General features: G+C 35.3%; 2 protein-coding genes and 1 non-coding gene across 6 annotated transcripts in view; all 3 read right to left on the bottom strand.

Moving 5' to 3' along the window:
* Window positions 1-20,446, bottom strand: part of LOC117682306 (uncharacterized) — a 49,721-nt gene extending 29,275 nt beyond the window's left edge. The window contains exons 1-6 of one of the 3 annotated variants that reach the window (XM_066083228.1): window positions 20,340-20,446; window positions 10,271-10,381; window positions 4,459-4,533; window positions 4,202-4,284; window positions 4,050-4,112; window positions 2,930-2,995 (exon numbers count right to left, since the gene is read on the bottom strand). The gene's annotated coding sequence lies outside the window, so the exon portion shown is untranslated. Of the gene's footprint in view, window positions 1-2,929; window positions 2,996-4,044; window positions 4,113-4,201; window positions 4,285-4,458; window positions 4,534-10,270; window positions 10,382-20,339 lie in introns of all 3 variants that reach the window. The other 2 variants (XM_066083227.1, XM_066083229.1) reach the window with 2 other exon arrangements.
* LOC117683150 (uncharacterized) overlaps window positions 1-27,717 on the bottom strand; it is a 125,727-nt gene that overhangs the window by 32,197 nt on the left and 65,813 nt on the right. The window lies entirely within an intron of this gene.
* On the bottom strand, window positions 23,170-27,572 carry LOC105344903 (E3 ubiquitin-protein ligase PDZRN3; the record flags this gene model as incomplete). The annotated part of the gene is made up of 2 exons (XR_010713101.1): window positions 23,170-25,651; window positions 27,420-27,572. It is a non-coding gene; the product is annotated as an E3 ubiquitin-protein ligase PDZRN3 (transcript).

Below are 27,717 nucleotides of genomic sequence, written 5' to 3'. Positions count from 1 at the left end.
TCAACATGAGATGTTTTCTATCATCACTGACCCAGACCCGGTCTGATGTCACACAGGAAATGTGATAACAACAATCAACACCTGTCACTGTGAGAGATTGATGGAACTCAGCACCAGACGTCAGTTTCAGCAGACACTGGTTTCCTACGCGTCGGTTTCCTCTCTCTGTGATTTGGATTGCACTCAGTGACTCCATCACGTCCTCCTTGTTGAGTGACTCAGTCATGGAGAGCTGGCTGGTATGGAGTGTAATATGTATCTGGGGGAGGGCTGTCTTTATGGAGGAGAGGAATTGTAGTGCACTGAATGTTGACTGTTCATACATGTGTACGTATCTCTGTAGGCTGACAATATATCTGTTTGTTTCCATCTTCTGTTTTAAACATCTGTGCTTGAAATTAAAGTCACATAACACATTATTCAATAGATCATATACCACATAGTCAATGAGCTTCTTCAGTCTCTGGGCCTTTGTTAACATCTCTGATTGATAGCGGGAGAATTCTGTGCGACAGGTTTTGATGTCATCTGTGATTCGTGGCAGGTGAACAGGTCTGTAAAAGAGAGCCTCACTTCTGATGCTGTGAATGGTTCCTTTGTGTTGTTGTCGCTTTGTCTTATAAGCTCCTCGTAAGCTTAGAATCTTGTGCTTACTTTGTCGAAAGAGAGAAACAGGGAATCTGTGAGATTTATGTCCAAAGCAAGAATCACACACAGGAACTTGACAAGGTTCACAATACTTTATATAAACATGGCTAGAATGTCTCACACAGATCTCTTGTGTTGGGATGTTGTTGAATTTCTCATGATGTGACACAACATAATGGTCTATTGTTTGGAGGTTTTTCACATGGTTTTCTTTACACATTTGACAGAGATCACATGGACATGATTCACAATAGTACTCTGTGTCCCCGGTACACTTAGAGCACTGATGTACTTTATATGTTGTACTTGCTGGGTCCATGGTCTGGAGGGTCTAGGTCTTTATATCATTACCTGCATGAAAAAAGTATAATGTCAATCATGGTCTATTACATTAACTACTTTCAATTAAAAAGTTTTATAGATACATGTATAACATCAAATTTTAACAAATCTTTAGTTTAAAAACAGATGTTACTTTAAAGTTATAATACATTTTCTCTTTAGAGATAAATGATGGTTCATTATTATGGTACTGATTATAGAATGCTCAAACAGTAGAAAAAAATATCCCCCAACAAGAAAAAATCCTGGGTCCCCCGCCGGTCAAGCAGTATACTAGTATCGAGTCTATCGACCAAGGCTGATTTAGGAACTTGACCAAGGTATTAGTGGTATAAACATTTGGTATAAATTTAATGAAAATCTGTCAAAATTTGTAGGCATAAGAGCGCTTACAAGGTCAATTTTTGGATAAAACAGAGTCATTATTATGGTCAAAGTCCCATAACTCCAACAAAAAGTATCGACCAATGCTGATTTTCGAACTTGATCAAAGTATTAGTAGTATAAACATTTGGTATAAATTTAATGAAAATCCGTCAAAATTTGTAGGCATGAGAGCGCTTACAAGGTCAATTTTTGGATAAAACGGAGTCATTATTGTGGTCAAAGTCCCATAACTCCAACAAAAAGTACCGACCAATGCTGATTTTCGAACTTGACCAAGGTAATAGTGGTATAAACATTTGGTATAAATTTAATGAAAATCCGTCAAAATTTGTAGGCATGAGAGCGCTTACAAAAAAGTGTGACGGACAGACGTACGGACGAACGCCTGGCATTTCTATGTCCCCGCTCCGCGTTGCGGCGGGGGACAAAAATGATTGATAAGTGTATGAGAGAGAGAGAGAGAGAGTTTCTCTGCTTAAAATGTAAAAGTATAATCTCTGAGTGAGTTTGATCAACAAGAGATGACCTTCAGAAAACTTACAGCATGCACGTCATTCTCTACTGAATATGGACTGTTGATCTCTCTCTCTCTCTAAATGTATCTCTCTCCATGTATCTCCCTCTCACTTTCTCTTCTCACCATATATTATCCATCTCTCTCCTTTAAACATGTACTATATAATTTCTCTATATATATATTCTATATCTATATATATTCAATAAATCCTTTTTCTTGGTACCGGGGATGAATAAACACAAAAAATAAGTCCAATGCTCAAACAACTTTTATCTATGGTTTTTAAATCTACTGAAGTTGACTGTGGAAAAATTTGTTTCAATATATACAATTTTTTTTAAATGCTAAATCAATATATTGGATCATGTTACTTTAAAATTAATAACCATTTTTAAGTTTTGGGTCTGTTTAAGAGAAGAGGGCGGGCAGAAGCTTTGCCTTTTGGTTGATCCTATTCCATATTTTGTAATTATGGCCCATAACTGCTGCATTCGGTAAGTTCTACTACGTAAAATGCATTAAAAAGTACAGGTGCAGTGCAGTTCAGCAAGAGAACAGACTATAATTGTTATCAAAACACAATGCGCACATCATTATCAAATGTGTGCAATACAGGAACTAACCAAATTATACATGAGGTCTTTGACTACTGGCTTATGGCCCATGCTTTACCCCATACCCTGGCCAATTATTTGACAATTCCACGAGCAAATAATTTGACAATATCCCAGCCCTGACATTACAACAATGATAGTTTTCCCTTGTTTGAACAAAAACAATCACTAAATGGGAATGAGGGCAGTTCTTATTTTGTTAATCTCTTGGTAAGAAATTGTTCTGCTCTCAAGCAACAGTTCTTACCATAGGGCTAACAAAATGACTACTGCCCGCATACCCACTTAAGAGCTGTATACTATAATGTCTATGAATGACACACAACAACGAACTTACGATAGCAATAGGTCACCTGAGTAACCAAGAAAGGAACAGGTTAGCTGCCTTATGAACAGTTTATAATATTCATGAATACTATACCGTATACAATTAATCCTCTTTTCTTTCTCTTGTCTACTGTATCTTTGAAAACCATACTCTATAGACCTAAAAAGAGACCACACAATTCTACACAACAGTACATGTACATGTATTACATTAACCTAAAAGACACACAGGAGAACATACATGTAAAAAATAAATACCAAACAAATGCTGATAACAGAAATAGTTAAGGACTGAGCTGTTCAGCTACTTAAATCAATGATGGGTGAAAATCTTACAAATGTGACGGTCACAACAGTGGGATGACGGTGCCAGATAGCTCAGTTAGTTGAGAAAACTTAAAATTCAGAGGACCCGTTGATCGAATCCCTGTTTTGGGTCCGTCATTATCTAACCCATCCCACTAAATAATCAACCATTGAAAGTTTTTAGACACATTAACATGGATTGATATTCAATTCTGTTTAAAGTTGATGATAAGATAGAAATTAAGTAGGGGATATCTTGGGAGAGAAATTGACTTCTGAACAATCATCATCATGACTTGTGTCTGTCTGGCAGTGTCTCAATCAATCATTTCAGGTACATGCAGTTATTCAAAGAGTTTTATACTAGTATTGAATCAATTTTTTTTAGGATATTAATTATTTTGTATTTTACTTATATTCCTACTAGGTAATGGATAAAGTTGATTACTCTTTACATTGTTATCTATATTAAACATGAATGTAATGATTTAGGAATAGGTGAAAAGGGGAATAACTCTTTTCATATTAAAACTGGCAACAAAAGAGATTGAGTTGTTCCCCTTTTCACTCTGTTTGACCAGACTGTTTGATGTAATGTAGTAGTATCAACGACACTTAGCTGAATCAACCTTCACATTTGTATGTAAACATAAAATCTAGTTATCCTATTATTGAAAGAATACATAGAGATTAGCTGAATAAAATGTGATTAAAATGATCAACATTGCCACCTTTAAACTGATTAGGTAGTGTCTGAGAAGGTTCACTTTAATTTACTTCCTGTTTTGTACTTAATGTAAACATATATTAAACAATTCACCAGATTCATACCAGTGTTGAAAGAAGAATGAGAGATTAGCTGTACAAATTGCTGATGTTTCGTAATAAAATAAATGTACATACTATACCACGACTATGTGGTGGTTTTCCATAACTGGACCAGTTGTTACTTCCTTGAATGAGGATAAAACCTAAAAAGTAAGCACATCATATTCAAATAAATATTAATGCATCACTTGATACGTGTTGAAATTAGTGTTCATTACATGTAAAGTTTTACCGTGTAGTTTACTGTTAATAGATTACACACACACACAGCGATACCTTAAGTACCAAGAGGCCACCAGTTAAAATTTCAAGCATCTGCAATGAATAGTTGCTGAGATAAATGCGACAGAATTTTTGTTACAGACAGACGGACAGACAGACACACATGGGTAAAACAGTATACCCCCTATTCCTTCGGAGCGGGGGTATAATAATGATTGATTGTCTGTATAAATTATTAATGTTTCATAATTGAATAAATGTACATACTATACCAGGACTGTTTGTTGGTTTTCCATAAGTGCATCCAGGACCAATTGTTACTACCTTCAATGAGGATGAAACCTAAAAAGATAGCAGAATATCAACTGATAACAGAGTATTAATTGAATTTGGAATTATTTTAATTCTTGGAATTTACAGAAACAGTGAAAAGTAGCCTTAGTCACTACTAATTTATCCACTAACCCTGATTTTAACACAGTCAATGTAAATCAGGGCTTTACTGAATGTCCTTAGTTTATTGATGTGGAAACTGAAATTAGTTTTACCTACATTACAAAAGTATACAATAAAAAAAATCTAAATGTCTGTAGATATTGATTTTTTTTTAAACATTCAGTCATGTATTTCTTACAAAGTAGATTTATTCATTCAAAATATAATTATGTAAATGTTCATTTGCAGATGGTGTGATCTAAGTTCTTATGTTATGTGCTTGAGTAAAAATTCTTCAGGATTTACTAAGGGGGTTAGCAAATCCAGGATTTGCTAACCCCTATTGGGCGCATGCCTTAAGAATCTCTGAAGTTAGTAAATCCAGGATTTACTACCCCCCCCCCCCCCCCATCCCTCTGGACACAAGTTGAATTTAGTTTCAGTCCGTCCTTTCAATCATTCAGTTAAAGGGATATTCTTCGGTTTCTTTAACATATCCTATTTTATTGAGAAACAAAGATGCATTTTCCAATCCCTTTCTGAATCAAATTTCGTTTTAATTAACTCTTATTCCAATACAATGTAAATATAAATGATATGTTATAGGATAGGATAGAGATTATTTGCAGGATAGGATGCAGTTTACAAGATATTGGTCTGAATAATTTAGTCAACTTTTACGATAGCAGCACTGTACATGTAGTTTATTTGTTATTTTATCCTGATTACCAACTAAATACAATGTAAGGATAACTCCCAAGACACTCCGAATAAACCGTTCATCTTGCGTTCATAAAGCGTTCACATATCGTTCACCGTGCGTTCACCGTTCACTTTGCGCTCCGTTTGCGTTCTGAGTTCGCACATCATTCACCGTTCATTAGCGTTCACCAAATTCCGTTCAGCGTGCGCTCACCGTTCGCTCAGCGTACGCTTAGAGTGCACCCACCATTCAAGTGGGAAAGTAGAACGTTTCAGGGACTGTAGCTAGTGGGGTAACCCTTTAGCTCAGTCGGTAGAGCGTTGGTTTTTAAACTGAAGGTTCCCGAGTTCAAGCCTGGTGTAGCTCACTCTTCCTCTTCTATAACACATAAATGTTCAATTACTCTGACACACCATTGCTTTTTATCTATTCACCCTTTTCAGAAATCAAATTTTCATCAGAAATCCTCATACCTGACTAAAAAGATTGACCATCCTCATCCTAGAAACATTACAAAATCACAGTTTATCTATAGACAAATTATATACATGTAGCACTTGTGTGTTCTGTCACTCTCTAGGTACATCTAACATTACATATGTAACTCTATGTCTTTGTTTTTCTATCTGTCTCTCTGTCTAAAAAAGATTGACTACCCTCCCCATAGAAACATTACAAAAGGTTTATCTAATATGTTTTACAGTGCGACCGTTGGGGCAAGCGCAGCATGTGATCAAATAATGAATTATGATAAATCAATAACAAGAGGCCCAGGGGCCACATCGCTCACCTGAGCAACAATTGCCTGAATTCTGATCAAATTAGCATTATAGTATCAAAATATCTTGACAACTGAGTACAGTAGATCTTGCTTAAAAAAAATTGAAAATCTGCCAATTTTTATCCACCTCTTATGTTTTAGTAAAGCCCCTTTTGTTGTTGTACCTGTAAGAAGATTTTTCTCTATTCCTATAAACCCCCCCCCTCCCCATTTCGTGGCCCCACTATTCTCTAGGGAATCATGGTTTCATCAAACTTAAATCTACCTTTAATCTCGTAACCTGTGCTTTCACACTAAGTACTGAGTTTTGGACCGAAAACTTTCCCAGAATATTTTTAAGGATTGTAAAACTTGATCCCCCAATTGTGGCCTCACCCTACCCCCGGGGACCATGATTTGAACAAACTTGAATCAACACTTCCTGAGGATGCTTCCATTTTAATTTGAGCTTTTCTGGCCTAATAGTTTTTGAGAAGAAAATTTTTAAAGATTTTCTCTATATATTCCTATGTAAAACTTGATCCCCCAATTGTGGCCCTACCCTACCCCCGGGGACCATGATTTGAACAAACTTGAATCAACACTTCCTGATGATGCTTCCATTTTAATTTGAGCTTTTCTGGCTTAATAGTTTTTAAAAGAAATTTTTCAAAAGATTTTCTCTATATATTCCTATGTAAAACTTGATCCCCCAATTGTGGCCCCACCCTACCCCCGGGGACCATGATTTGAACAAACATGAATCTACACTTCCTGAGGATGCTTCCATTTTAATTTGAGCTTTTCTGGCCAAACAGTTTTTGAGAAGAAGATTTTTAAAGATTTTCTCTATATATTCCTATGTAAAACTTGATCCCCCAATTGTGGCCCTACCCTACCCCCGGGGACCATGATTTAACCAAACTTGAATCTACACTACATGAGGATGCTTCCATTTTAATTTGAGCTTTTCTGGCCAAATAGTTTTTGAGAAGAAGATTTTTAAAGATTTTCTCTATATATTCCTATGTAAAACTTGATCCCCCAATTGTGGCCCCACCCTTGCCCCGGGGACCATGATTTGAACAAACTTGAATCCACACTACCTGATGATGCCTCCACTCAAAGTTGAGCTTTCCTGGCCTAATAGTTTTTGAGAAGAAAATTTTTAAAGATTTTCTCTATATATTCCTATGTAAAACCTGATCCCCCAATTGTGGCCCGACCCTTCCCCCGGGGACCATGATTTGAACAAATTTGAATCAACACTTCCTGAGGATGCTTCCATTTTAATTTGAGCTTTTCTGGCCAAATAGTTTTTAAAAGAAATTTTTTTAAAGATTTTCTCTATATATTCCTATGTAAAACTTGATCCCCCAATTGTGGCCCCACCCTACCCCCGGGGACCATGATTTGAACAAACTTGAATCTACACTTCCTGAGGATGCTTCCATTTTAATTTGAGCTTTTCTGGCCAAATTGTTTTTGAGAAGAAGATTTTTAAAGATTTTCTCTATATATTCCTATGTAAAACTTAATCCCCCAATTGTGGCCCCATCCTACCCCCGGGGACCATGATTTGAACAAACTACACTTGCTGATGATGCCTCCACTCAAAGTTAAGCTTTTCTGGCCAAATAGTTTTTGAGAAGAAGATTTTTAAAGATTTTCTCTATATATTCCTATGTAAAACTTGATCCCCCAATTGTGGCCCCACCCTTGCCCCGGGGACCATGATTTGAACAAACTTGAATCTACACTACATGAGGATGCTTCCATTTTAATTTGAGCTTTTCTGGCCAAATAGTTTTTGAGAAGAAGATTTTTAAAGATTTTCTCTATATATTCCTATGTAAAACTTGATCCCCCAATTGTGGCCCCACCCTACCCCTGGGGACCATGATTTGAACAAACTTGAATCTACACTTCCTGAGGATGCTTCCATTATAATTTGAGCTTTTCTGGCCAAATAGTTTTTGAGAAGAAGATTTTTAAAGATTTTCTCTATATATTCCTATGTAAAACTTGATCCCCCAATTGTGGCCCCACCCTACCCCCGGGGACCATGATTTGAACAAACTTGAATCTTCACTACATGAGGATGCTCCCATTTTAATTTGAATCTTTCTGGCCTGATAGTTTTTGAGAAGAAGATTTTTAAAGATTTTCTCTATATATTCCTATGTAAAACTTGATCCCCCAATTGTGGCCCCACCCTACCCCCGGGGACCATGATTTGAACAAACTTGAATCTACACTACCTGATGATGCCTCCACACAAGTTTAAGCTTTACCGGCCTAATAGTTTTTGAGAAGAAGATTTTTGAAAAATACCAACAAATTTTCAATAATTCTCAATTATCTCCCCTTTAAAAAGGGCGAGGCCCTTCATTTGAACAAACTTGAATCCCCTTCACCTAGTGGTGCTTTGTGCCAAATTTGGTTGAAATCTGCCCCGTGGTTCTTGAGAAGAAAATGAAAATGTGAAAAGTTTACAACGACGACGACAACGACAACGACAACGACGACAGACAACGGACAAATTGTGATCAGAAAAGCTCACTTGAGCCTTTGGCTCAGGTGAGCTAAAAATAAAGGTAGCAATGTAACGTAAATGAATTTGAATTTGTCGGTCAAGTGTCGTCCGTCTCTTTAAAAATTACCCTGAAAAAAACTATGCGAAATATATACTGTTTTATTTACTTAAAAAAAAGCATGATGTTCTTGAAATTACACATTTTATCTGTTTCTCAAAAGTTTAACTTTGATTCTCGCGAGAAGATGAGAAAGCCAAGCATTTTTGGAATTGCATTGATGGTCGAAATTTACTTACGCCAAAAAATTCTGTCGGATCAATGTGTAAGAAATCCATTGTGCATCACTCAAAAGGACGATAACTCCGTTAGTCTTATGTAATGGAATTAACGTTGTGTTATCAGTAGTGTTGGATACAGGTACCCTGTACCAATAATGTACTGAGTAGTTGCTTTAAAAATGCCAGTAAAATACCGTCTCATTTAATACCGGTACTAATAACAGTATTTCTGTATCTTTGAAACCTTTTTATACATTTAAAATAATTTAAATAAACGATTTCAGACTCGCTAAAATCGAATTCTCTGCGTATTAAAAGGATAGGCTAATTAACAAAATATTTCCTTTATCATTCTTAGTACAATACTTCATTCGACTGCCAATACTTTAAGTAATAAATCAATACATAAATTATAAAATATACATAATCAATGATAGTGTTTAAATTTTATTCTGCAATAAATGTAAATTAAAAAGAATTTTCAAAAATAGCGCAAAAGTGTTTTTTATTTAATACGTTCTATTTCCCATGTTTCGTCAATATGTGTGCAACCAAATAATGGCTGGCAACCGGGTAAAGCGCTCGGCTGTCTAGTCTTAGTAGGAAATCAGATGGTTGTGTTTGCAAGCATTGCAAGTTATTTTGCCAGGGAAAAGGGGAAAACACAGGTTACTTTATTAAACATATGAGAATCAGGTTCAATTTATTTGTTCCCTTATTTGTTATCTTTAATTTAAAAAAAAATGAAGCATAAGCATCGTTTGTAACCTCAAATGTTATTGTATATATATGATACTATCTTTATAAATTATAACACCAAAAGGTCAAAACCACATTTATTGAAAAAACAAATCATCATTCTCATTTATAAGGTCTAGTACCGTGTCGTTAAAAAAACCTTATCGTTTCAAAAATGCCGCATGGTATTGTACCGTTTTGTCCTTAACGGTGTCCAACCCCAGTTAGCAGTATATTTACAATGCCTGTACATAGTCTTTTATTATTTTTATCTTGTTCTAGTGAGAGTGTGAAATGGGAAACCATATTTACAGAGAACTGCTGGTCCGATAAAACAGGGCATTACTGGTCTGAGTAACTGACGCCAAAAAAATCCACTGAATCAATGTGCAACTAGTCCGAATTTTCTATTCACACTTGCCTTGCTGGTAGAACTCGCTTCGCGCCGGCGACCTGCGCTCGCTATTAAACAAATTAAACAACACCTGTGTGCTCTCTGTCACTCTCTGTGTACATCTAACGTTATACATATCTCTGTATCTTTCTGTCTTTCCCTCTCTCTTTATCTCTCCATGTCTGCCACTCCCCCCTCTCTCTCTCTCTCTCTCTTTCTCTCTCTCTCTCTCACCTGTATTGTTGGAATACATGTGTGGTGGTCAGTGATATATGGACCTTGCGTATGCTATCGGCTCAGTGGTAAAACTTCTTTCTGACTATGCAAGAGTTCCGAGTTTGATTCCTGTACATAATCACATAAAGAAAATGTTCATTGATATAAACTTGGTTCAATGCTGTGTGCTGCATTAATTTTTGATACTGTTCAAGAACAGACGAAATTAAAAACTTCCCGTGGCATGGTTAATGCACTGGTATTTAAATTATAACTTACAAGACTAAGTACAGTCGTTTTACCGGTAACAAATATTAAAGTATCGAATAAATTTTAGAACAAGTGAAAAGCTGTCAATGTGACAGCTTACCGGGTTTTTTATGTGAACTGTATCCATAATCCATGTCAACCCATATCCAGTGAAATGGTGTACCCTATATGCAATATTTTGCCAAAAAATGTCTAAGTTCAAAAGCTGGTATTTTTTTCCATAAATTATCGGAAATCAAAATCCTAGCAATATGCACACCTCTGATATATGTACAATTGATCTGCAAAAGAACAACTTCCTATCTTGAAAACTGTAGGAGGAGTTATCCGTGCAATGAGGGTACCCTATACGCAATATTTTGCCAAAAAATGACTAAGTCCAAAAGCTAATATATTTTTCATAAAATATCAGAAATCAAAATCCTAGCAATATGCACACCTCTGATATATGTACAATTGATCTGCAAAAGAACAAATTCCTCTCTTAAAAACTGTAGGAGGAGTTATCTGTACAATGAGGGTACCCTATATGCAATATTTTGCCAAAAAATGACTAAGTTCAAAAGCTGGTATTTTTTTCATCAAATATCAGAAATCAAAAACCTATCAATATGCACACCTCTGATATACGTACAATTGATCTGCAAAAGAACAACTTCCTGTCTTGAAAACTGTAGGAGGAGTTATCCGTACAATGAGGGTACCCTATATGCAATATTTTGCCAAAAAAGTTCAAAAGCTGGTATTTTTTTCATTAAAGTAGTCCGAGTATCGCACTACGTCATAATACGGATTTTACAATATTGGTTCGACTTTTACAAAGCGTTTTAGATACCCGGTATTGATTTTGCTCTACATCGCTGTTGTAAACAATGGCAACTAGAAAACTGACCAGTCAGGAAGGGCCCCGCTATGACAATTAATATAGAGAAGTGAAAAAAACTTTGAATTCCATCCTCTTTATATTAACAATGATGAAAAATAAATGCCCTGCAGAAGATGTAAAGAACTGGAATATATAGGATCTCGTGATTTGTAGTTGGATATGATTTTCATCCAACAATTAAAGTGTTTTTTTCTTGAGCCTTAGTGAGGGGATAAAACACACAAGTTGGATAAAAATCATGTATTCTACAAATCATATGAGATTCTATTTTTCCCATGTTTTATACACCACAATCAATGTTTACACTGTTATAAAACTCTACATTATTTGACTTCATTATGCCTAGGCAAATCCCATTGTAAAGTCACAACTGTGGGATATCAAAAAAATATCCAATGAGTCATATCCACGGGATAAAGTGGGTTAACATGGGATGAAATAAAATTTGTTAAAAAAACAAAGAATTGATACCAATGCAATGATACCAAACAAACATCACTTGCAGACACATGTGTATGGTAATACATATAACAGATAAAGACAGACCTTAGATTTTCTGAAACATGCAGGCAAGATAATTAATCTCAGGGGATTAATTTCCCTGCTCTCATCCATTTATTGAATTTAATCAGGGCTTACAGAAGGAACATTTTCAGGTACTATTCTTAAGTTTACTTTAATATAAACAAAGCAACCAAAAACAACAACAACACCAAAACATCCATTAAAAAAGAAAAAAAAAAGAATCAAAAAACTGATATCTAATAATTTTTTTAGAATTTAATTTTGATTTGAATTTGATTTTAGAATTCAATAAAATTATCATAAATCATTGTGTACGGTATTTTAACCAAAATAAAATATGAATATTATATTTTAAATCCATATTTCAAAGAATGTACACAATACTACACGTCATTCAAAATTGACCTTAACTTCAAAAAAAATTTCATTTGCAGACACAGGCAGTGCAGTAATTAATCTCAATGTGACAGATAAAGATAATGCTTAGGATTTTCTTCCTGTGGAAGGTTAATTAATCCCAAAGGACAAATATTGCACAGCCTTCCATGTATACAATGGTAACATTCTCAGCAGTTATCTCTCTTTGCCCATTCACTCTTATGCATAGTTAGGAATCTACCCCACCACCCCAGCTCCAAACCAGAAGACATAGAGAACCAAACTTAGCATCAAAATATGTATTTCTGCCTACTGGACTACCATACCAAATTTGAACTTGATTGGGCAACCATAAAAAAAGTTATTAGAAAAAAACAGGAAATTTGTGGACGGAAGAGTGACAGACGGACGGACAGAAGGACGGACAGACAGAGTGATTATTATAGGGCACCCGCAAATCCTTGCGGGGCCCTAATAATAAGCAATTAGAACGGTAATATATGTATTCTATGAGATATAAAAATGATTAATGTTGAGAAACTCGATTCTGTTAAAGCAAAATGAAAAACGAAGTTTCTGATTAACCAGGATCTCAGGTATGCTTATATCTTCTTTGTTTTGCCCCCCCCCCCCCCTGAATCTTTCTTTTTCTTTTACTAAAACCGGTTTAAATTTAGAGACAAAAGCTATTTCGAATTTAATAAATCGTTAATTTATTAATGTTTAAATGATATCTAACATTGTTGACAGATCTAGGCAGAAAACTGTAGCAAAATGTGATTTTTACGGATTTTTTCGTCAGGGTCTATTTGGGTAAATTGCATGAAATTTTACATGTTACAATTGAAAATCACCAAACATGCACATTGATAAGTGCGTAAACGAAAAGAGCTTCGATTACTAACAAAAACTGGCTGCTCTAGCGATGATTCAAAACGTCTTATTTGTATTGAAAAAAAAGGATTGTTAAAAAGCCTAGAAAATTAAACAAATTGTTACTCTAGACACAATAACTCTTTAATTTGAACAGATAATTATCATCAAAACAATTATAATCGCTCGTGGCATTTCCGATGTTAGGAAACCATGTTAAAAATTTAGGCTGAAAATGATTAAAATAAGACTTACTTTTATCAAACAATGATAAATAAACATATACATTGAAGCGTTTAATTCATTTCAAAACAGTTATAGTTGTGCACGATCGAAGTTATGGGTGAATTTTTCATTTTTAAAGTGCTAAGCATAGCTCAGCGCTTTATTGTCGTTAGACTTTTACTTCCGGTGCAATGAATAACCGCCCCCTATGAGCAGAAGTTTACACCATTTAAAGTGGTTAGGGATCCAGTTTCAGGAGTTTGTGCACATTACTGCATGAGCTAGTACAAACTATTGTGAATTTATTGTACGGGGCTTACATACATCATTGCAGGGGCTGTAACGCAGTGATGAGGAAATATATTGCGTATACAGAAGCTGAAATGTTATATACATAATATATCTTTTATACTAGTATACAAATAGAAGCTGGGCTAGCACTTTTCAGTACTATCAGTACTTTGATTAAAATTAATCTTACGTCATACAAGTAAACAATTATGAACTATGTCACATAAATTTTTGACAGTTTAAAATTAATTTTTGGTGTGTTTTTGCCCAATTTTAGAGATTAATTGCCTGACGTCAGGCATATCTAAGGTTTAAAAGTTACAACATCCGAAACAGCGCAGTCAACAATGGAAGCTAGCAATGTCATTTTTCATTGAAACATAGGTAATCACAGATTACAAAGCTCACCGAGACGAGACATCACCCTTATGAGACTTCACCTTTATGAGACCACCTTTATCATATTAAATGAAAATCATTCTTTCTGATCTTGGATATTCATGGATTCTGTTTTGACACAATATCGTATATCATCTGTTAAAAAATTGTATGATAATCATATGTTCATATGTTAATCAATACAATAATATAAAATTAAATATTGCATCCTATCATATTTACAACATATATCATATAAAACAATAAAATACCATAATAAACAATGATGAGATATGATAGTGTAACGTATGATATGACATTGTATTGTGTTATACGTTATTGTATTTGATCACATAATACAATATCATAATATACAAAACAATATAGTATTTTATTACAATATCATATTACATAATACATCATAACATTGAAACATATGATATGATATTGTATAATACAGTATGATATTGTATGATTCTGTATCATTTTTGAAACATTATATGATATTGTATCATCTGATACAATATAATTTGATACAACATTGTATCATATCAAATGATACAATATAATGTGATAAAGTAATATAATATATAATACAACATTATATTATACATATTGTATCATATGATACAATAATATATTTTACAATATCATACAATACAATTTAATGTGATGTGATAATATATCATACTATAAACCAATATCATATTATACAATATCGTATGATACCATATTATATAATATTACAGTATCATATTATACAATTTCATGTGATATAATTCTATATTACAGAAACTAATATCATATTATACAATATTGTATGATTCAATATTATAGAATATACAATATTGTATCATAGGATACAATATTATATTTTGCAATATCTTATGTAATAGTATCATGTGATAAAATAATAAATTAATAATACAATATAATATTATACAATATTGTATCATAATATACAATACTATACATAACGATATCATGTTACAATATCATAACATAAAATATCCAAAAAAATGATACAATATCATATCGTATCATATAACTTTTTATAATATTACATATGATATTATATTGTATCATATTAAACAATATTGTTTCATACCATACAATACTATATCAAAGGAATCATGTTATATCATTTATCAACAAACACATCTATCTATCGAGCAGGTTTCAGTGAGGTAGGAGATTTCTTTAGCATCCTTGATAATGGAGATCAGGCTCTGCATCTGAAGCAACCTCTGCGTTTCATTTATAATATAGTTAAATCAATTATGCAAGCTATCATCTATAAAACATGTGACTTGTTCCAAAAAAAATAAACCTCATCCAACATCCGAAACCTATGGCTCAGATTCAGCATTCAAGCCTGTCAGGTGCATCAGTATACATAAGATGCATCTCCATGCAAGTTTGGTGAAGTTCAGACCAGTAATAACTAAGATATCATCATCAGAGGGCACTAGCAATTAAAACCTTAACCTGCTCCAGCATCCGCAACCTATAGCTCAGATTCAATATCCATGCCTGTCAGGTGCATCTGTATCATAAGACACACCGTCCATTCAAGTTTGGTGAAGTTAGGACCTGTAATAACTAAGATATATTTTTTAGCATCCTTGATAATGGAGATCAAGCTCTGCATCTGAAGCTTCCTCTGTGATTCATTCATATTACAGTTTAATCAACTATGCAAGTTTGAAATAGTACTATTATCTACTAAACATGTGACCTGTTCCTAAAAACTTAACCATATCCAGCATCTGAAACCTATACCTCAAACTCAGCATTCAAGCCCGTCAGGTGCATCAGTATCATAAGACGCACCATCCATGGAAGTCTGGTGTAGTTAGGACAAGTAATAACTAAGATATAATCATCAGAGGGCACCTGTTTCAAAAACTTTAACCAGCTCTAAAAACCTTAACCTCCTCCAGCATCCAAAACCTATGGCTCAGATTCAGCATTCAAGCCTGCCTGGTGCATCAGTATCATAAGACGCTCTGGTGAAGTTAGGACAAGTAGTAACTAAGATATAATCATCAGAGGGCACTTGCAACGAAAACTTTAACCAGCTCTAAAAACCTTAACCTCCTTCAGCATCTGTAACCTATAGCTCAGATTCAGCATCCAAGCCTGCCTGGTGCATCAGTATCATAAGACACACCATCAATGCAAGTTTGGTGAAGTACGGACCAACAGTAACTTAGATATTGCTATCAAAGGGCACCTGCAACAAAAACTTTAACCTGCTCCAAAAACCTTAACCTCCTCCAGCATCTGAAACCTATAGCTCAGATTCAGCACTCAAGTCTGTCTGGTGCATCAGTATCATAAGACACACCATCCATGCAAGTTTGGTGAAGTACGGACCAGCAGTAACTTAGATATTGCTATCAATTGGCACCTGCAACAAAAACTTTAACCTGCTCCAAAATGCTTAACCTCCTCCAGCATCCGAAACCCATAGCTCAGATTCAGCACTCAAGTCTGTCTGGTGCATCAGTATCATAAGACACACCATCCATGCAAGTTTGGTGAAGTACGGACCAGCAGTAACTTAGATATTGCTATCAAAGAGCACCTGCAACAAAAACTTTAACCTGCTCCAAAAACCTTAACCTCCTCCAGCATCCGAAATCTATAGCTCAGATTCAGCACTCAAGTCTGTCTGGTGCAACAGTATCATAAGACACACCATCCATGCAAGTTTGGTGAAGTACAGACCTGCAGTAACTTAGATATTGCTATCAAAGGGCACCTGCAACAAAAACCTTAACCTGGTCCAACAACCTTAACCTCCTCCAGCATCTGAAATTTAGGACTCAGATTCAGCATCCAAGTCTTCCAAGTCCATAAGTAGGCCCAGATGCATCATCCATGCAAGTTTGGTGCAGATAGGACAAGTAATAGCTTAGATACAGGACCTGCAACAAAAACTTTAACCAGGTCCGGACGCCGACGCCGACACCGACGCCGACGCCGAGGGTATAGCATAAGCTCCCCCTGACTTCGTCTCGGTGAGCTAAAAAAGATTTATCAATGCAAATTAATAATGTGACGACCTTCACATTTGCAATTAACGAAAACGTTGTAATGGATGTAACAATTAAGCAATAGTGAGCAAGTGTTTAAAGCAAAAAGGAGGTTCACTGTGCACGTGTGTAATTCGGGCTGACTATATTTAGTTAGGATAAAACTTCAATTGTGCTTGCGTAAATTGGAATTCTGGGAAGAAATTAAACAGTTTGTGTTAGAAATATTCGAAGACGTTATGAAACCGGCCAGTTTCTCGGCCAGTTTCTAGGTCAAACTGCACATCAATATATTGGAAGACTGTCAATGGGAATCGTCTGCAGCCACAGTCCAGAGTCCGCGTATATCTTCCCAACTTTCTTAGTGAGATTTAAAAGTAAATATATTGTTTGGCACCAAACCATGAAAATCAGAGAGCTAAAAGTTGTTACGAAACAAATGCCGAAAAGGAGTTTTATTGACTCCACAGATACGGGTATTATTGAATGCACCCCCTCCATGGAAGAGTTCATTTATGGTGTAAACTCTGTGGGCAATTCCAATCTGCATAAAAGGAGGCACAGGATTAATTCTACTCCGCCCATATTGTCAAAATCTTAGGAGTAGTCCATTATTTTACACGCCACTGTAGTGGAATAATCCATGATGGGAAGCTAAGCATTATTGTATTGTGTTTGTAATTAATTTTTAATTGCTATATTTTTATTTTTGTTGGCAGCAAATAAAGTTTTAAGAGAAAATTACATGTACGTTCAAAATAATTATTATGTAAAATTCATTTAAATTAACCCCCCCCCCCCTTAGTAAAGATAATTTGATTATAGAATTAGATTAAAATTCATACAACCAAGTTCTTGCAATGAAATAAATATGTTTAATCAGGCAAGCTTTTAGGAAAATGTTAACAAATTATCTTAAAGAAAATTATACATATGCATTTTTTTTTTACACGAAATGAAAATCTGCAACTGTTAAAAGTGTATGTATTTTTAAAATGGAAAACTAAAAGAGAGAGGCTTGTCAGGCAGAACCTATTTCAACCTGATCATTATCATTGATTAAGAGATACATAAAACAGATATAAAACCATATCAGACTTATTCAAAGTGGTAAGAAGGCTGTTGAATTTTTTATCAATGTCACTAGCTGATTTACAAAATATAAGGAAGGCGTCATAAACAATTGATCAGCTTTCGTTAGAGTCCCAGGTTATCTCTCTATCATTGAGGGACATTAAACATTTATTGGTTTTCTTTCACCATTAATGGCTTTCTTTATCTTTGTTTCGCCCTTTGATGGTATATGTTTTATGTGGTAAAAAAATAGTGAATAGTGTTATTTTTTTTCTATATAGAGACAGGTTTATATTAATTTGGTGAGACTTTGGAAATCAAAAGAAGCGGGAGACATGGACGGCTGCTAGAACATGGAATTCCTCTTAACACATTCAAAAGAGGTTTCTATTGGAAATTCCAGGACATGTTGTTGTAGCTGATGTTTATTTATAGTGACATAACCATCCATTCTCATATATTATATTAGCAAATGCATAACTCGCACGTTGTTTATATTAGAAACGCCATTTTACCGCAATGCACGTTCAACCAGACCTCGGCCGTCTCTGTAAATCTCCGACGAGCAGATCGGAGATCTCGTAGACAGCTTAGCGTCTGGTTAAACAAGACTAATTGATCCTATTCAGTAAATGTTGACCCACAATTCATAGTACCAATGGTTTCCAAGTCCTTACATACTCGCGAGAATCAAAGTAAAACCTTTTAGAAGCATATGTGTAATTTTAAGAATGTCATGCTTTTTAAGTAAATAAAACAGTATACTTGGCTTACTTTTATTTCTCAGGGGAGTTTTAAAGAGTCAGACGACACTTAAACGTGAACTTTGACGTCACAATAAGGGGAAATTACTCTAACTGAAGTTATTGTAAATCTGCTGAAATTACCAAAATCTTCTCAAAATCTTGCAAAGCTAAAGAATGAGGACATTTCTTCAGATATAGGAAACACTTGTAACTTTGATATTTTATTCACTATAATTACGATAATTTCCAGGAACGTACACTTAGCATCAGGTTTTTTTTAAAAGGGGGATGGGGGGGGGGGCATGACAGCCTCATCCAAAAAATCTTTACAAGCAAAAAGAAAACATAGGTAATCACAGATAACAAAGCTCACCTAGACGAGGCATCACCTTTATGAGACATCACCTTTATGAGACCACCTTTATCATATTATATGAAAATCATGCTTTATGATCTTGGATATTCATGGATTCTGTTTTGACACAAAATCATATATCATCTGTTAAAAAATTGTATGATAATCATATGTTCATATGTAAATCAATATAATAATATAAAATTAAATATTACATCCTATCATACTTACAATATATATCATATTATACAATAAAATACTGTAATAAACAAAGATGATATTGCAAATATGAAATGATATTGTATTGTGTTAAACCTTATTGTATTTGATCACATAATACAACATCATTATATATAATACAATACTGTATTATATGATATTATTACTTATTAGGTTAGTTACTGACTCACTACGGAAATATATTGGGTTGATCGATCTCATAGATGGCGAGGTGAAGCCGAGCCGTCTATGAGATTGATCAACCCAATATATTTCCGTAGTGAGTCAGTAACTAACCTAATAAGTGTTTTGTTTTCCCGAGGACTATTAAGCGACATATTTATTCACAAATAGCGATGATCAAGGCACAGATATGATTTATCATAATTCATTGTTTGATCACATGCTGCGCTCGCCCCAACGGTCGCACCGTAAAACATATTAAAGTGTTTTCATGAAAGATTAATTTCATAAAGTAACGTTTTGTGCCTCTTGTGTATTTTCGAAATTGATCCACCCAAAAATATTTGGTCAGAAGTGATAGAGGGCGCTTGATTCGATACCGAAACTAGGAAAATGGAGGGGTGTTGAATACTTCCTTAATTCATATTTTCGGAAGTTGGATACCACAGTTTAGAAGGACAAAGAATCGTGATTAAAACAAAAAATAAAAACATTTGGAATTCCGACAATAATAGTTGGATGCACGACGAAACCGGATACTGATAGATTCGTTACCTGTAAAACGACTGTAGCAGAACGGAATCATATGAGGGAATATTAGGCATAATGCAAAGCAAATCACATCATTAAAAAAACCACTTACATATTTCTTTTCTTAGACGGACACCATTTAAACTCCCAAGCCTAATTGGATAAAAACGCCCTTCCCGAATCCCTTTCCTCTTTCCAAAATGTCGTCTGTTCTGCTTCAATACACAATGTTTGGTCTTTTCGGCGTCGAACAATTTCGACCCCAAGTCTTTTCGGTCCAAGATAATGAATATAATAAATTTTGATAACTATTCAAGTATTCCGTTTTTAATGTTATAATTACAATTTAATAGTTAATATCACTTAATTGTATCTCAATTTCAGTCATCAATATACTCGATGATATAACTTTTTAGGTGTGTGTGTGTGGGTGGGTTTAACCGGCATGTAGTCAGGAAAATTAGGATAAGGCCGAACAAACGACATCAGAAAATGGATTCGAACTCATGACTTACAGATTCGTAGTTAACCTTCTAACCCACTGCGCTACGCTGTTAGGTGACAATTTTGGGGGGGAAACTACTTATAAAATTAAACTTATTTAATTGTATTGTTTATTTCCATAAATAGTACGTCATAACATGGAGGTATCCCATAACGTTAACGTTACCACTTTAATTTTCCGGTATCTAGTTATTCACGCGATCGAAGAAGAGGGCCATTATAACCCCTTCATGGTAACTGTGCTACTGTACCGCTCTTTTGCAGGGCTTGAGATGGAGGGCAGGCAACCTTTACTTTAACGTTGAAAAAAATACGACAGGGGAGGTAAATGACCCTAAGAGGATGCATACTACTACTTTTTGTTGGGGTTTTTTGGTGGGGTTTTTTTTTGGGGGGGGGGGTGTGCAGTGTACTAGTATGCATAATTGTACATGTAGGTTGAATTTGACGAGCTATTGAATTTCAGATGCCAGAATGGAATATTTCGGAAATGAAAATATGTATAAAAAAAAAAAAAAACACAAAAAAAAACACAAAAAAAAACTAAAAATGAACAAGAACAAAAAAATTCAACCTTATGTAGTGTACAGATCAATCATATTGTTGGATTGTTTTAATTTTGTGATTAAAGCTGAACACCGCTCGTAAATAGGCACCGTCACACAGGTACCTGGTATATATTTATTTTACATGTTTAAGTGTCTTTGCCTGTGATAACACTGCGTATTGATTTTGTACTATACAGTCCAATAACTTCGGGTTTTATTGGATTTGATCACGCCCCGACCGAAATTATCACCTCATAATAATCAAAGAATGATTTCTTATTACTGATATTTATAAAAGCGATCGCTCTCGCTAACGTGATCGTTCAGAAGCGAGCGCTCGCGAGTTTCACGGAGGCGAGCGCTCGCGCTGTTGAACGCACCTCGGATATAACCCACTTTGCTTCATTATGGGTCTAGACTCCATCTTAATAAATCAATAATAAAAATCAAAATAAACTTATTCTTTAAATTTAAGCTCCAGTAATTTTAGGATGGAGACAGGACCCATTCATACCTAATTTTGCAATTAAGAACAGTGAATGATACAAGATTTAGGCAAAAAAAAACACAATGTGCAGCTTAATTTGGAAACATATACCTGTCGTGTTAATAGAATGAAAGCACAATATTGACTTCTATCGTGAAATTTATAATGAAAACAATGCATACAAGGCAAAAGTCAATATTCTAACTTAAATTGAAATGCTTTCGCCTTCATTGCTCCGAGTGGGGGATATGCAACGCCTTGTATGCCCCTGTTCTTTATATGCATGACAGATATTGTTTTATTAAAGGTGGTACGGGACACTTCTATAGTAACGTACTGTTCATCGAAATTAAAACAATAAAATCAAGTGCAATTTTATAAACATGTTAATGTTTAATGACATAATTTTATGTGTATTTGGCGACGCATTAATTAAACTTTTAAATCAAAAATGGTTGCCATGTTCATTTTTCAGATTAGAAGCGTGATTTTTTTCGGTAAATAAAAATTTTAGAAGGTATGTCTAAGTTTTACTTGGAACTGGGTATTGACTGAGAAATCAGAGTTATCGTTCGTTGTACGACAAAATAATAATGAGGAAAAGGACACGTCCTTTTACATGAACTTAACATATATATATATATATATATATATATATATATATATATATATATATATATATATATATATATATATATATATATATATATTCCATCAGACAGTTTACGTCTTTGTCATACCTGCGCTATATTTCTCAAAATTATATAATCACACCAGACTGCATGTATATTGTAACTATTTTATAATTCATTTAAATCTAACAAAGAATCTTCTTTTTTATGAATTTTATGTGAAAATATCTTCTTAAATATCATTTCTTGTGTGTCCATCTATCTCAGTGATTGGAATACCCCGTGTCAAGACTGTAACGTTTCCAGCGTTAATGGCGGACATTTATCTCGGAACTCTGAACAATGTACATGCAAGTATGGTTAATAATCCAGACAAGACCCTTTGTACCACGTGACAAAGGTGTTGGTACGTTTGTCAGAAGCACCCTCCCCGCCCCACCCACGATAAATCCACTAAAAACGTCAGCTCCGTCCCTCAACAGTTGAAGAGACCCACCAAAAGCAGGACCACGTGGAGAACTTTCCTCTCTGGGCAACAATAAAACATCCACCTACCATTTATCAGGATCCACCCACAAAATTTAAAGCACAGCGATCATTTATGCTTTTATTTTAATTATTTACATAAATCTTGATTCTCATATTCACCCCTTTCTCTTAAAATACCATATGAAAACAATGCAAACAAGAGTTGAAAGTGTTTATAAAACAATAATTTATTTGACATGAATTGTGTATCACTGAAGTCAGAAACAGAATAATGAAGCACAAGATTGGACAGAACGTGACTTGTCAACATATAGTTACTGTTTGAACATATAGTTACTGTGTCAACATATAGTTACCATGTCAACATACAGTTATCATGCCAACATACTGTTACCATCTCAACATAGTTACCATGTCAACACACAGTTACTATGACAACATGTCCACCTGATCACTGGTATAGACAAATACCTCATACTAGAGTCTATACGCTCAGATTTTACATCTTTTGGAATTCTTAAACTTATATTAAAATAAATGCTTTTAAGTTTAAAACATTGGAATTCTTGGGCAAATGAAAATTACAATTCAGCAAAAATTCCTTTCTTTAGACAGAAATAAAGGCAGAATCTTCATTAGTGGGGACTATCAGACAGTGAGAATTGGAATTCCTTCTATGGTTCAACAAACACTAGCTTGTCACCAATACAGCTCCTTGATAAATATATGTATATCTATATTGCAATTTATAACTCATAATTCCTTAAAGTTTATGATGTACAGTTTCATTGCAATGTTCTTCAGTCTTTAAGTACAGGACACTGTCAAATCTTAACAGAATAATTTAATTGTTATGAAACTTTACAAATAATGAACATAAAACATGAAGAACTGTGGAGTAAGGAGGGATCCCTGCTGCATACCCCTGACAATAACAAAGTGATCAACCAGAGCAGGCCTGGTGTACAGCTACATACATATCACATGAAGGATGACAGCATTATGACTTAGAGCACTTGTGTTTATAGCTGCAATATGCAACCTGCAGACTTTATAACAATAATCATCTCTTACATACATCCACAACAGATAATCAAATCTCACAGCCAAGTCAACATTCACTGCAGAAACAAAACAAAAAATATTCACTGAAAACAGAAGTCTTCATGGAACATGATTTAAAATACATAAATATCTCTTTCTAAAACATCACATCAGTTTATGTAGTATATCACAAATAATCCTCGCCCACTACAGCGCGGACAGAATCAAACTGTCGTCACGGACAGCAGCGGGTTGTACGTTTTCCCGTCTGTCACTCGACTTCCGTGAGCCAGCATCTCCTGCACAGTCACAAAATTGTCTAACACTTTCTTGTTTTCATGTTTCATCATCTTTCGATGACTAAGTTCCACAATGTTTATTTCTTTCTTTTCCTCGGCTTCTTTAAGTGTCTCCATTTTAGCTTTCATCATGCACTCGCGTTTTCGCTTATGGTCGCGTGCCTTTTCTATATGCTTTTTACGCTCCTCCTTTGACCAATAACGTCCGAATTTCAGTTCACTCATTGCATCATCATCTGTGGTCATTCCACAACGTTCCTCTGAGATTTTCTTTGCTCTCTCCTTCAGAAGCTTACTTTTCATTGGACGGCATGTAATGTAGCGTGTACCATCTGGCCGACGTTTCACCACCCACTACATTTCACCGCTACTGTCTGGAGGTGTGGCATTTGGGCTGTCTCTGGTAATATTGGGGCTGTCTCTAGAGACATTCGGACTGTCTCTGGATTTATTCTCCACCTGACCACTGACTTAGCTCGCACCAGAAGATGGAGGCTGCTGGGAGACGCCATTGTTCTTTCTGCTCCTCATTGGGTTCTGCTCAATTTGTTGCTGGAACAGTTTCTGCTGGATGGCTATGGTGTGTTGTAGGTTGGCCTGGTTGATGTACATAACGTCGGCGTACTGCATATACAGGTCCTGAAGGGACTCGCCCATACAGTTCTGTTTGCGGAGACTTGCGGATGCCTCGAGCCCTGGCCCGATTCTAGCGTACTCATCACTGGACCCCTCGTTCTGACCGCACGGGGTCTGTGTCTGTTTCTCGGTGTCACTCAGCGCGGAGACGTATGTGTTGGAGGGAGCCAGACACAGCATGGAGTTCTTGAAGTCGCCTTCGTCTGAGGCCTGATTCAGTTCTAGAGTCAGTGGCGTGCTGCGACAGCTCTCTCCCGTGTTGTAAGCACTAGTTGTGGTAGATGCGTCTTTGTCACACGCTGACTTCGTCTGCTGAGAAACCTGTTTAGGTAAGGTGTTGCGACGATCCAAAGAATTTGGGTTGTCATATAATTGCACATATTTTAAATATTCTAGCCTTGTTCCCATTCTGGGTACAATTCTTGGACTTTTAATTGTCAAAGCTTCACGCTGAAGCTGATTTTTGCCTAGGTCCTTTGTGTGTTTGTCACACATTTCCTGACATTCCATGTTAATAGTTTCCATTTCTTTGTTCAGAAGCGCGAGTTCTCGCTCAATACTGCTCACTTTTGCCTTTCCTTTCTCTTTGAGTTTTTGTGAGGCGAGCCCTCCATCTCGTTAGCACATCTGCTCTCCAAGTGAGCACGGAAACTGTCACACTCGTTGCTGTAGTCCGTGACATCGGTCACTTCATTAGACAACACACTGTCATCACTGTAGTTTGGCTTCTTCCGACGGAACTTGGATGTCGCGGCCGGAGAATTAGTGCACTCTGTGTCTGGATCCTGAAGGGAAAAAAAGACATCAGGTTAGATCAATGGACAGAAAAAAACACAAAGTTACTGTAGCTTGTATGCACACAGTAATATGCAGAATATAAGTCTCAAAATCCCAGGCTTAACTGAAACTGAATTCCTCTGGAATCTAAATGTTCAGATATGCTGTATCTTCTCAAATAAAGTTCATCTATCTCGATCATAAACATGACATTGCTGAATTACTGTGTGTCATTTTCTTGGCTGGTACAACAATGCTAACTCAGTCCTAAGATCACTAGTTTAAATGTACCATATTTGTCAGTTCAAAACTGCTGTGAATTAGACTGTGTGTAAATAAATCCAAGATTGCTATCTGATTGATTTAACATGCAAATCAATCTCGTTGGCCGGGAGTCACACGCTAACACAGTAGATATTTATCTACGTTTCTTATTTCTAGTAATTTGTCACTCGATATCACTTAAGCTTACCAGTTTCAAAAGTATCAGGCAATTCCGCTGTCAATGAACAATTAAGGATGTTGGTTTTTTGTGTCAGAATTTTACTCATTTTAAAAAAAAGTTTGTGGTGGGGGTTAGCTTAAAAAAATAATTCTTATAAAAATGGGTTTTTACAATTCTGAACTGCATATGCCAGATTTATCTGTCATTATTTTCAGATCAAAGAAGAAAAAGTACAGCTTTTTTGGATTGAAAACAAGAATAAGCCAACATCAAACATGCTTCCCAAAGATAAGATACTTTAAACTGTTCTTGTATTTTCTCTTCATTCTTTTTGTCTCCATAAATCAAATTCAACACCTACTAGAGAAAAGTGTTTAGCTATTATCTTCTTTTCCATTATTTTATAAAATTACAGGAAATTGCATTTGCTTGCAGCAAAACTAGATACATGAAAAAGTTTACAAAAAGAAATCGTAAGCAGCCAAGCTTTACAGTGACTTTTTAGTGCTGCCGTCTTTTTCCTTAGTAAATAATACCAACAAATATTGATTTCTATAAGAGATAACTGCTTAACAATGATAGGATGATGAAAAAACCTGTGCACTAAAACCCTACCAGATTGCTGAGTCTCAAAATCAAAGGGGTGGGGGAGCGTGAAATGATCTGATTCAAAACATCGACTAATTAAATTCATTCATCCAATTTGATATTTTAGTATTGTTGTTGTGTCAATCTGTACATGCATGCATATAGACAGTTATGTGCATTATAAAATTACATGTCTTAGACAATAGTCTGCATTAGACAATTACATGTATTAGACAATTGTCTGTATTAGACAATTACATGTATTAGACAATTGTCTGCAGTAGACAATTACAATTATAAGACAGTTGTCTGCATTAGACAATTACATGTATTAGACAATTGTCTGCATTAGACAATTACATGTATAAGACAATTGTCTGCATTAGACAATTACATGTATAAGACAATTGTCTGCATTTGACATTTACATGTATTAGACAATTGTCTGCATTAGACAATTACATGTATAAGACAATTGTCTGCATTAGACAATTACATGTCTTAGACAATAGTCTGCATTTGACATTTACATGTATTAGACAATTGTCTGCAGTAGACAATTACAATTATAAGACAATTGTCTGCATTAGACAATTACATGTATTAGACAATTGTCTGCATTAGACAATTACATGTATAAGACAATTGTCTGCATTAGACAATTACATGTATAAGACAATTGTCTGCATTAGACAATTACATGTATAAGACAATATCATGTATAAGACAATATAATGACCCACCTGCTCCGAGCTCTCGTTGTTGCGTGTGCTTTCGTCCGTGCGCCCCACCCCACTGTCTTTCTCGTGTTTGTGGAGCGAGTTCTCGGTGGTGGCCGTGTCGGTGGTTCCCCCTTCCTCCTCCATGTGTCCCTGATCAAAGAAAAGAGACTGTTGTCAACAAAGAGACTCTTGTCAACTCACAGATTCCCTACCACAACATACACAGAAGTCACAGCTGGAGCTACAGATAGAGTGCTCTATACTCCAGTCCTCACCGACAGATCTACACAACAGATCCTTAAAGTACCATAAGGTTAAG

This window comes from Magallana gigas, chromosome 4 (genome assembly GCF_963853765.1).
Source record: "Magallana gigas chromosome 4, xbMagGiga1.1, whole genome shotgun sequence".
NCBI classification, from domain to species: Eukaryota; Metazoa; Mollusca; class Bivalvia; order Ostreida; family Ostreidae; genus Magallana; species Magallana gigas.
Note: the sequence above shows the minus strand (reverse complement) of the source record. Positions and strands in the feature narration are given on the sequence as shown.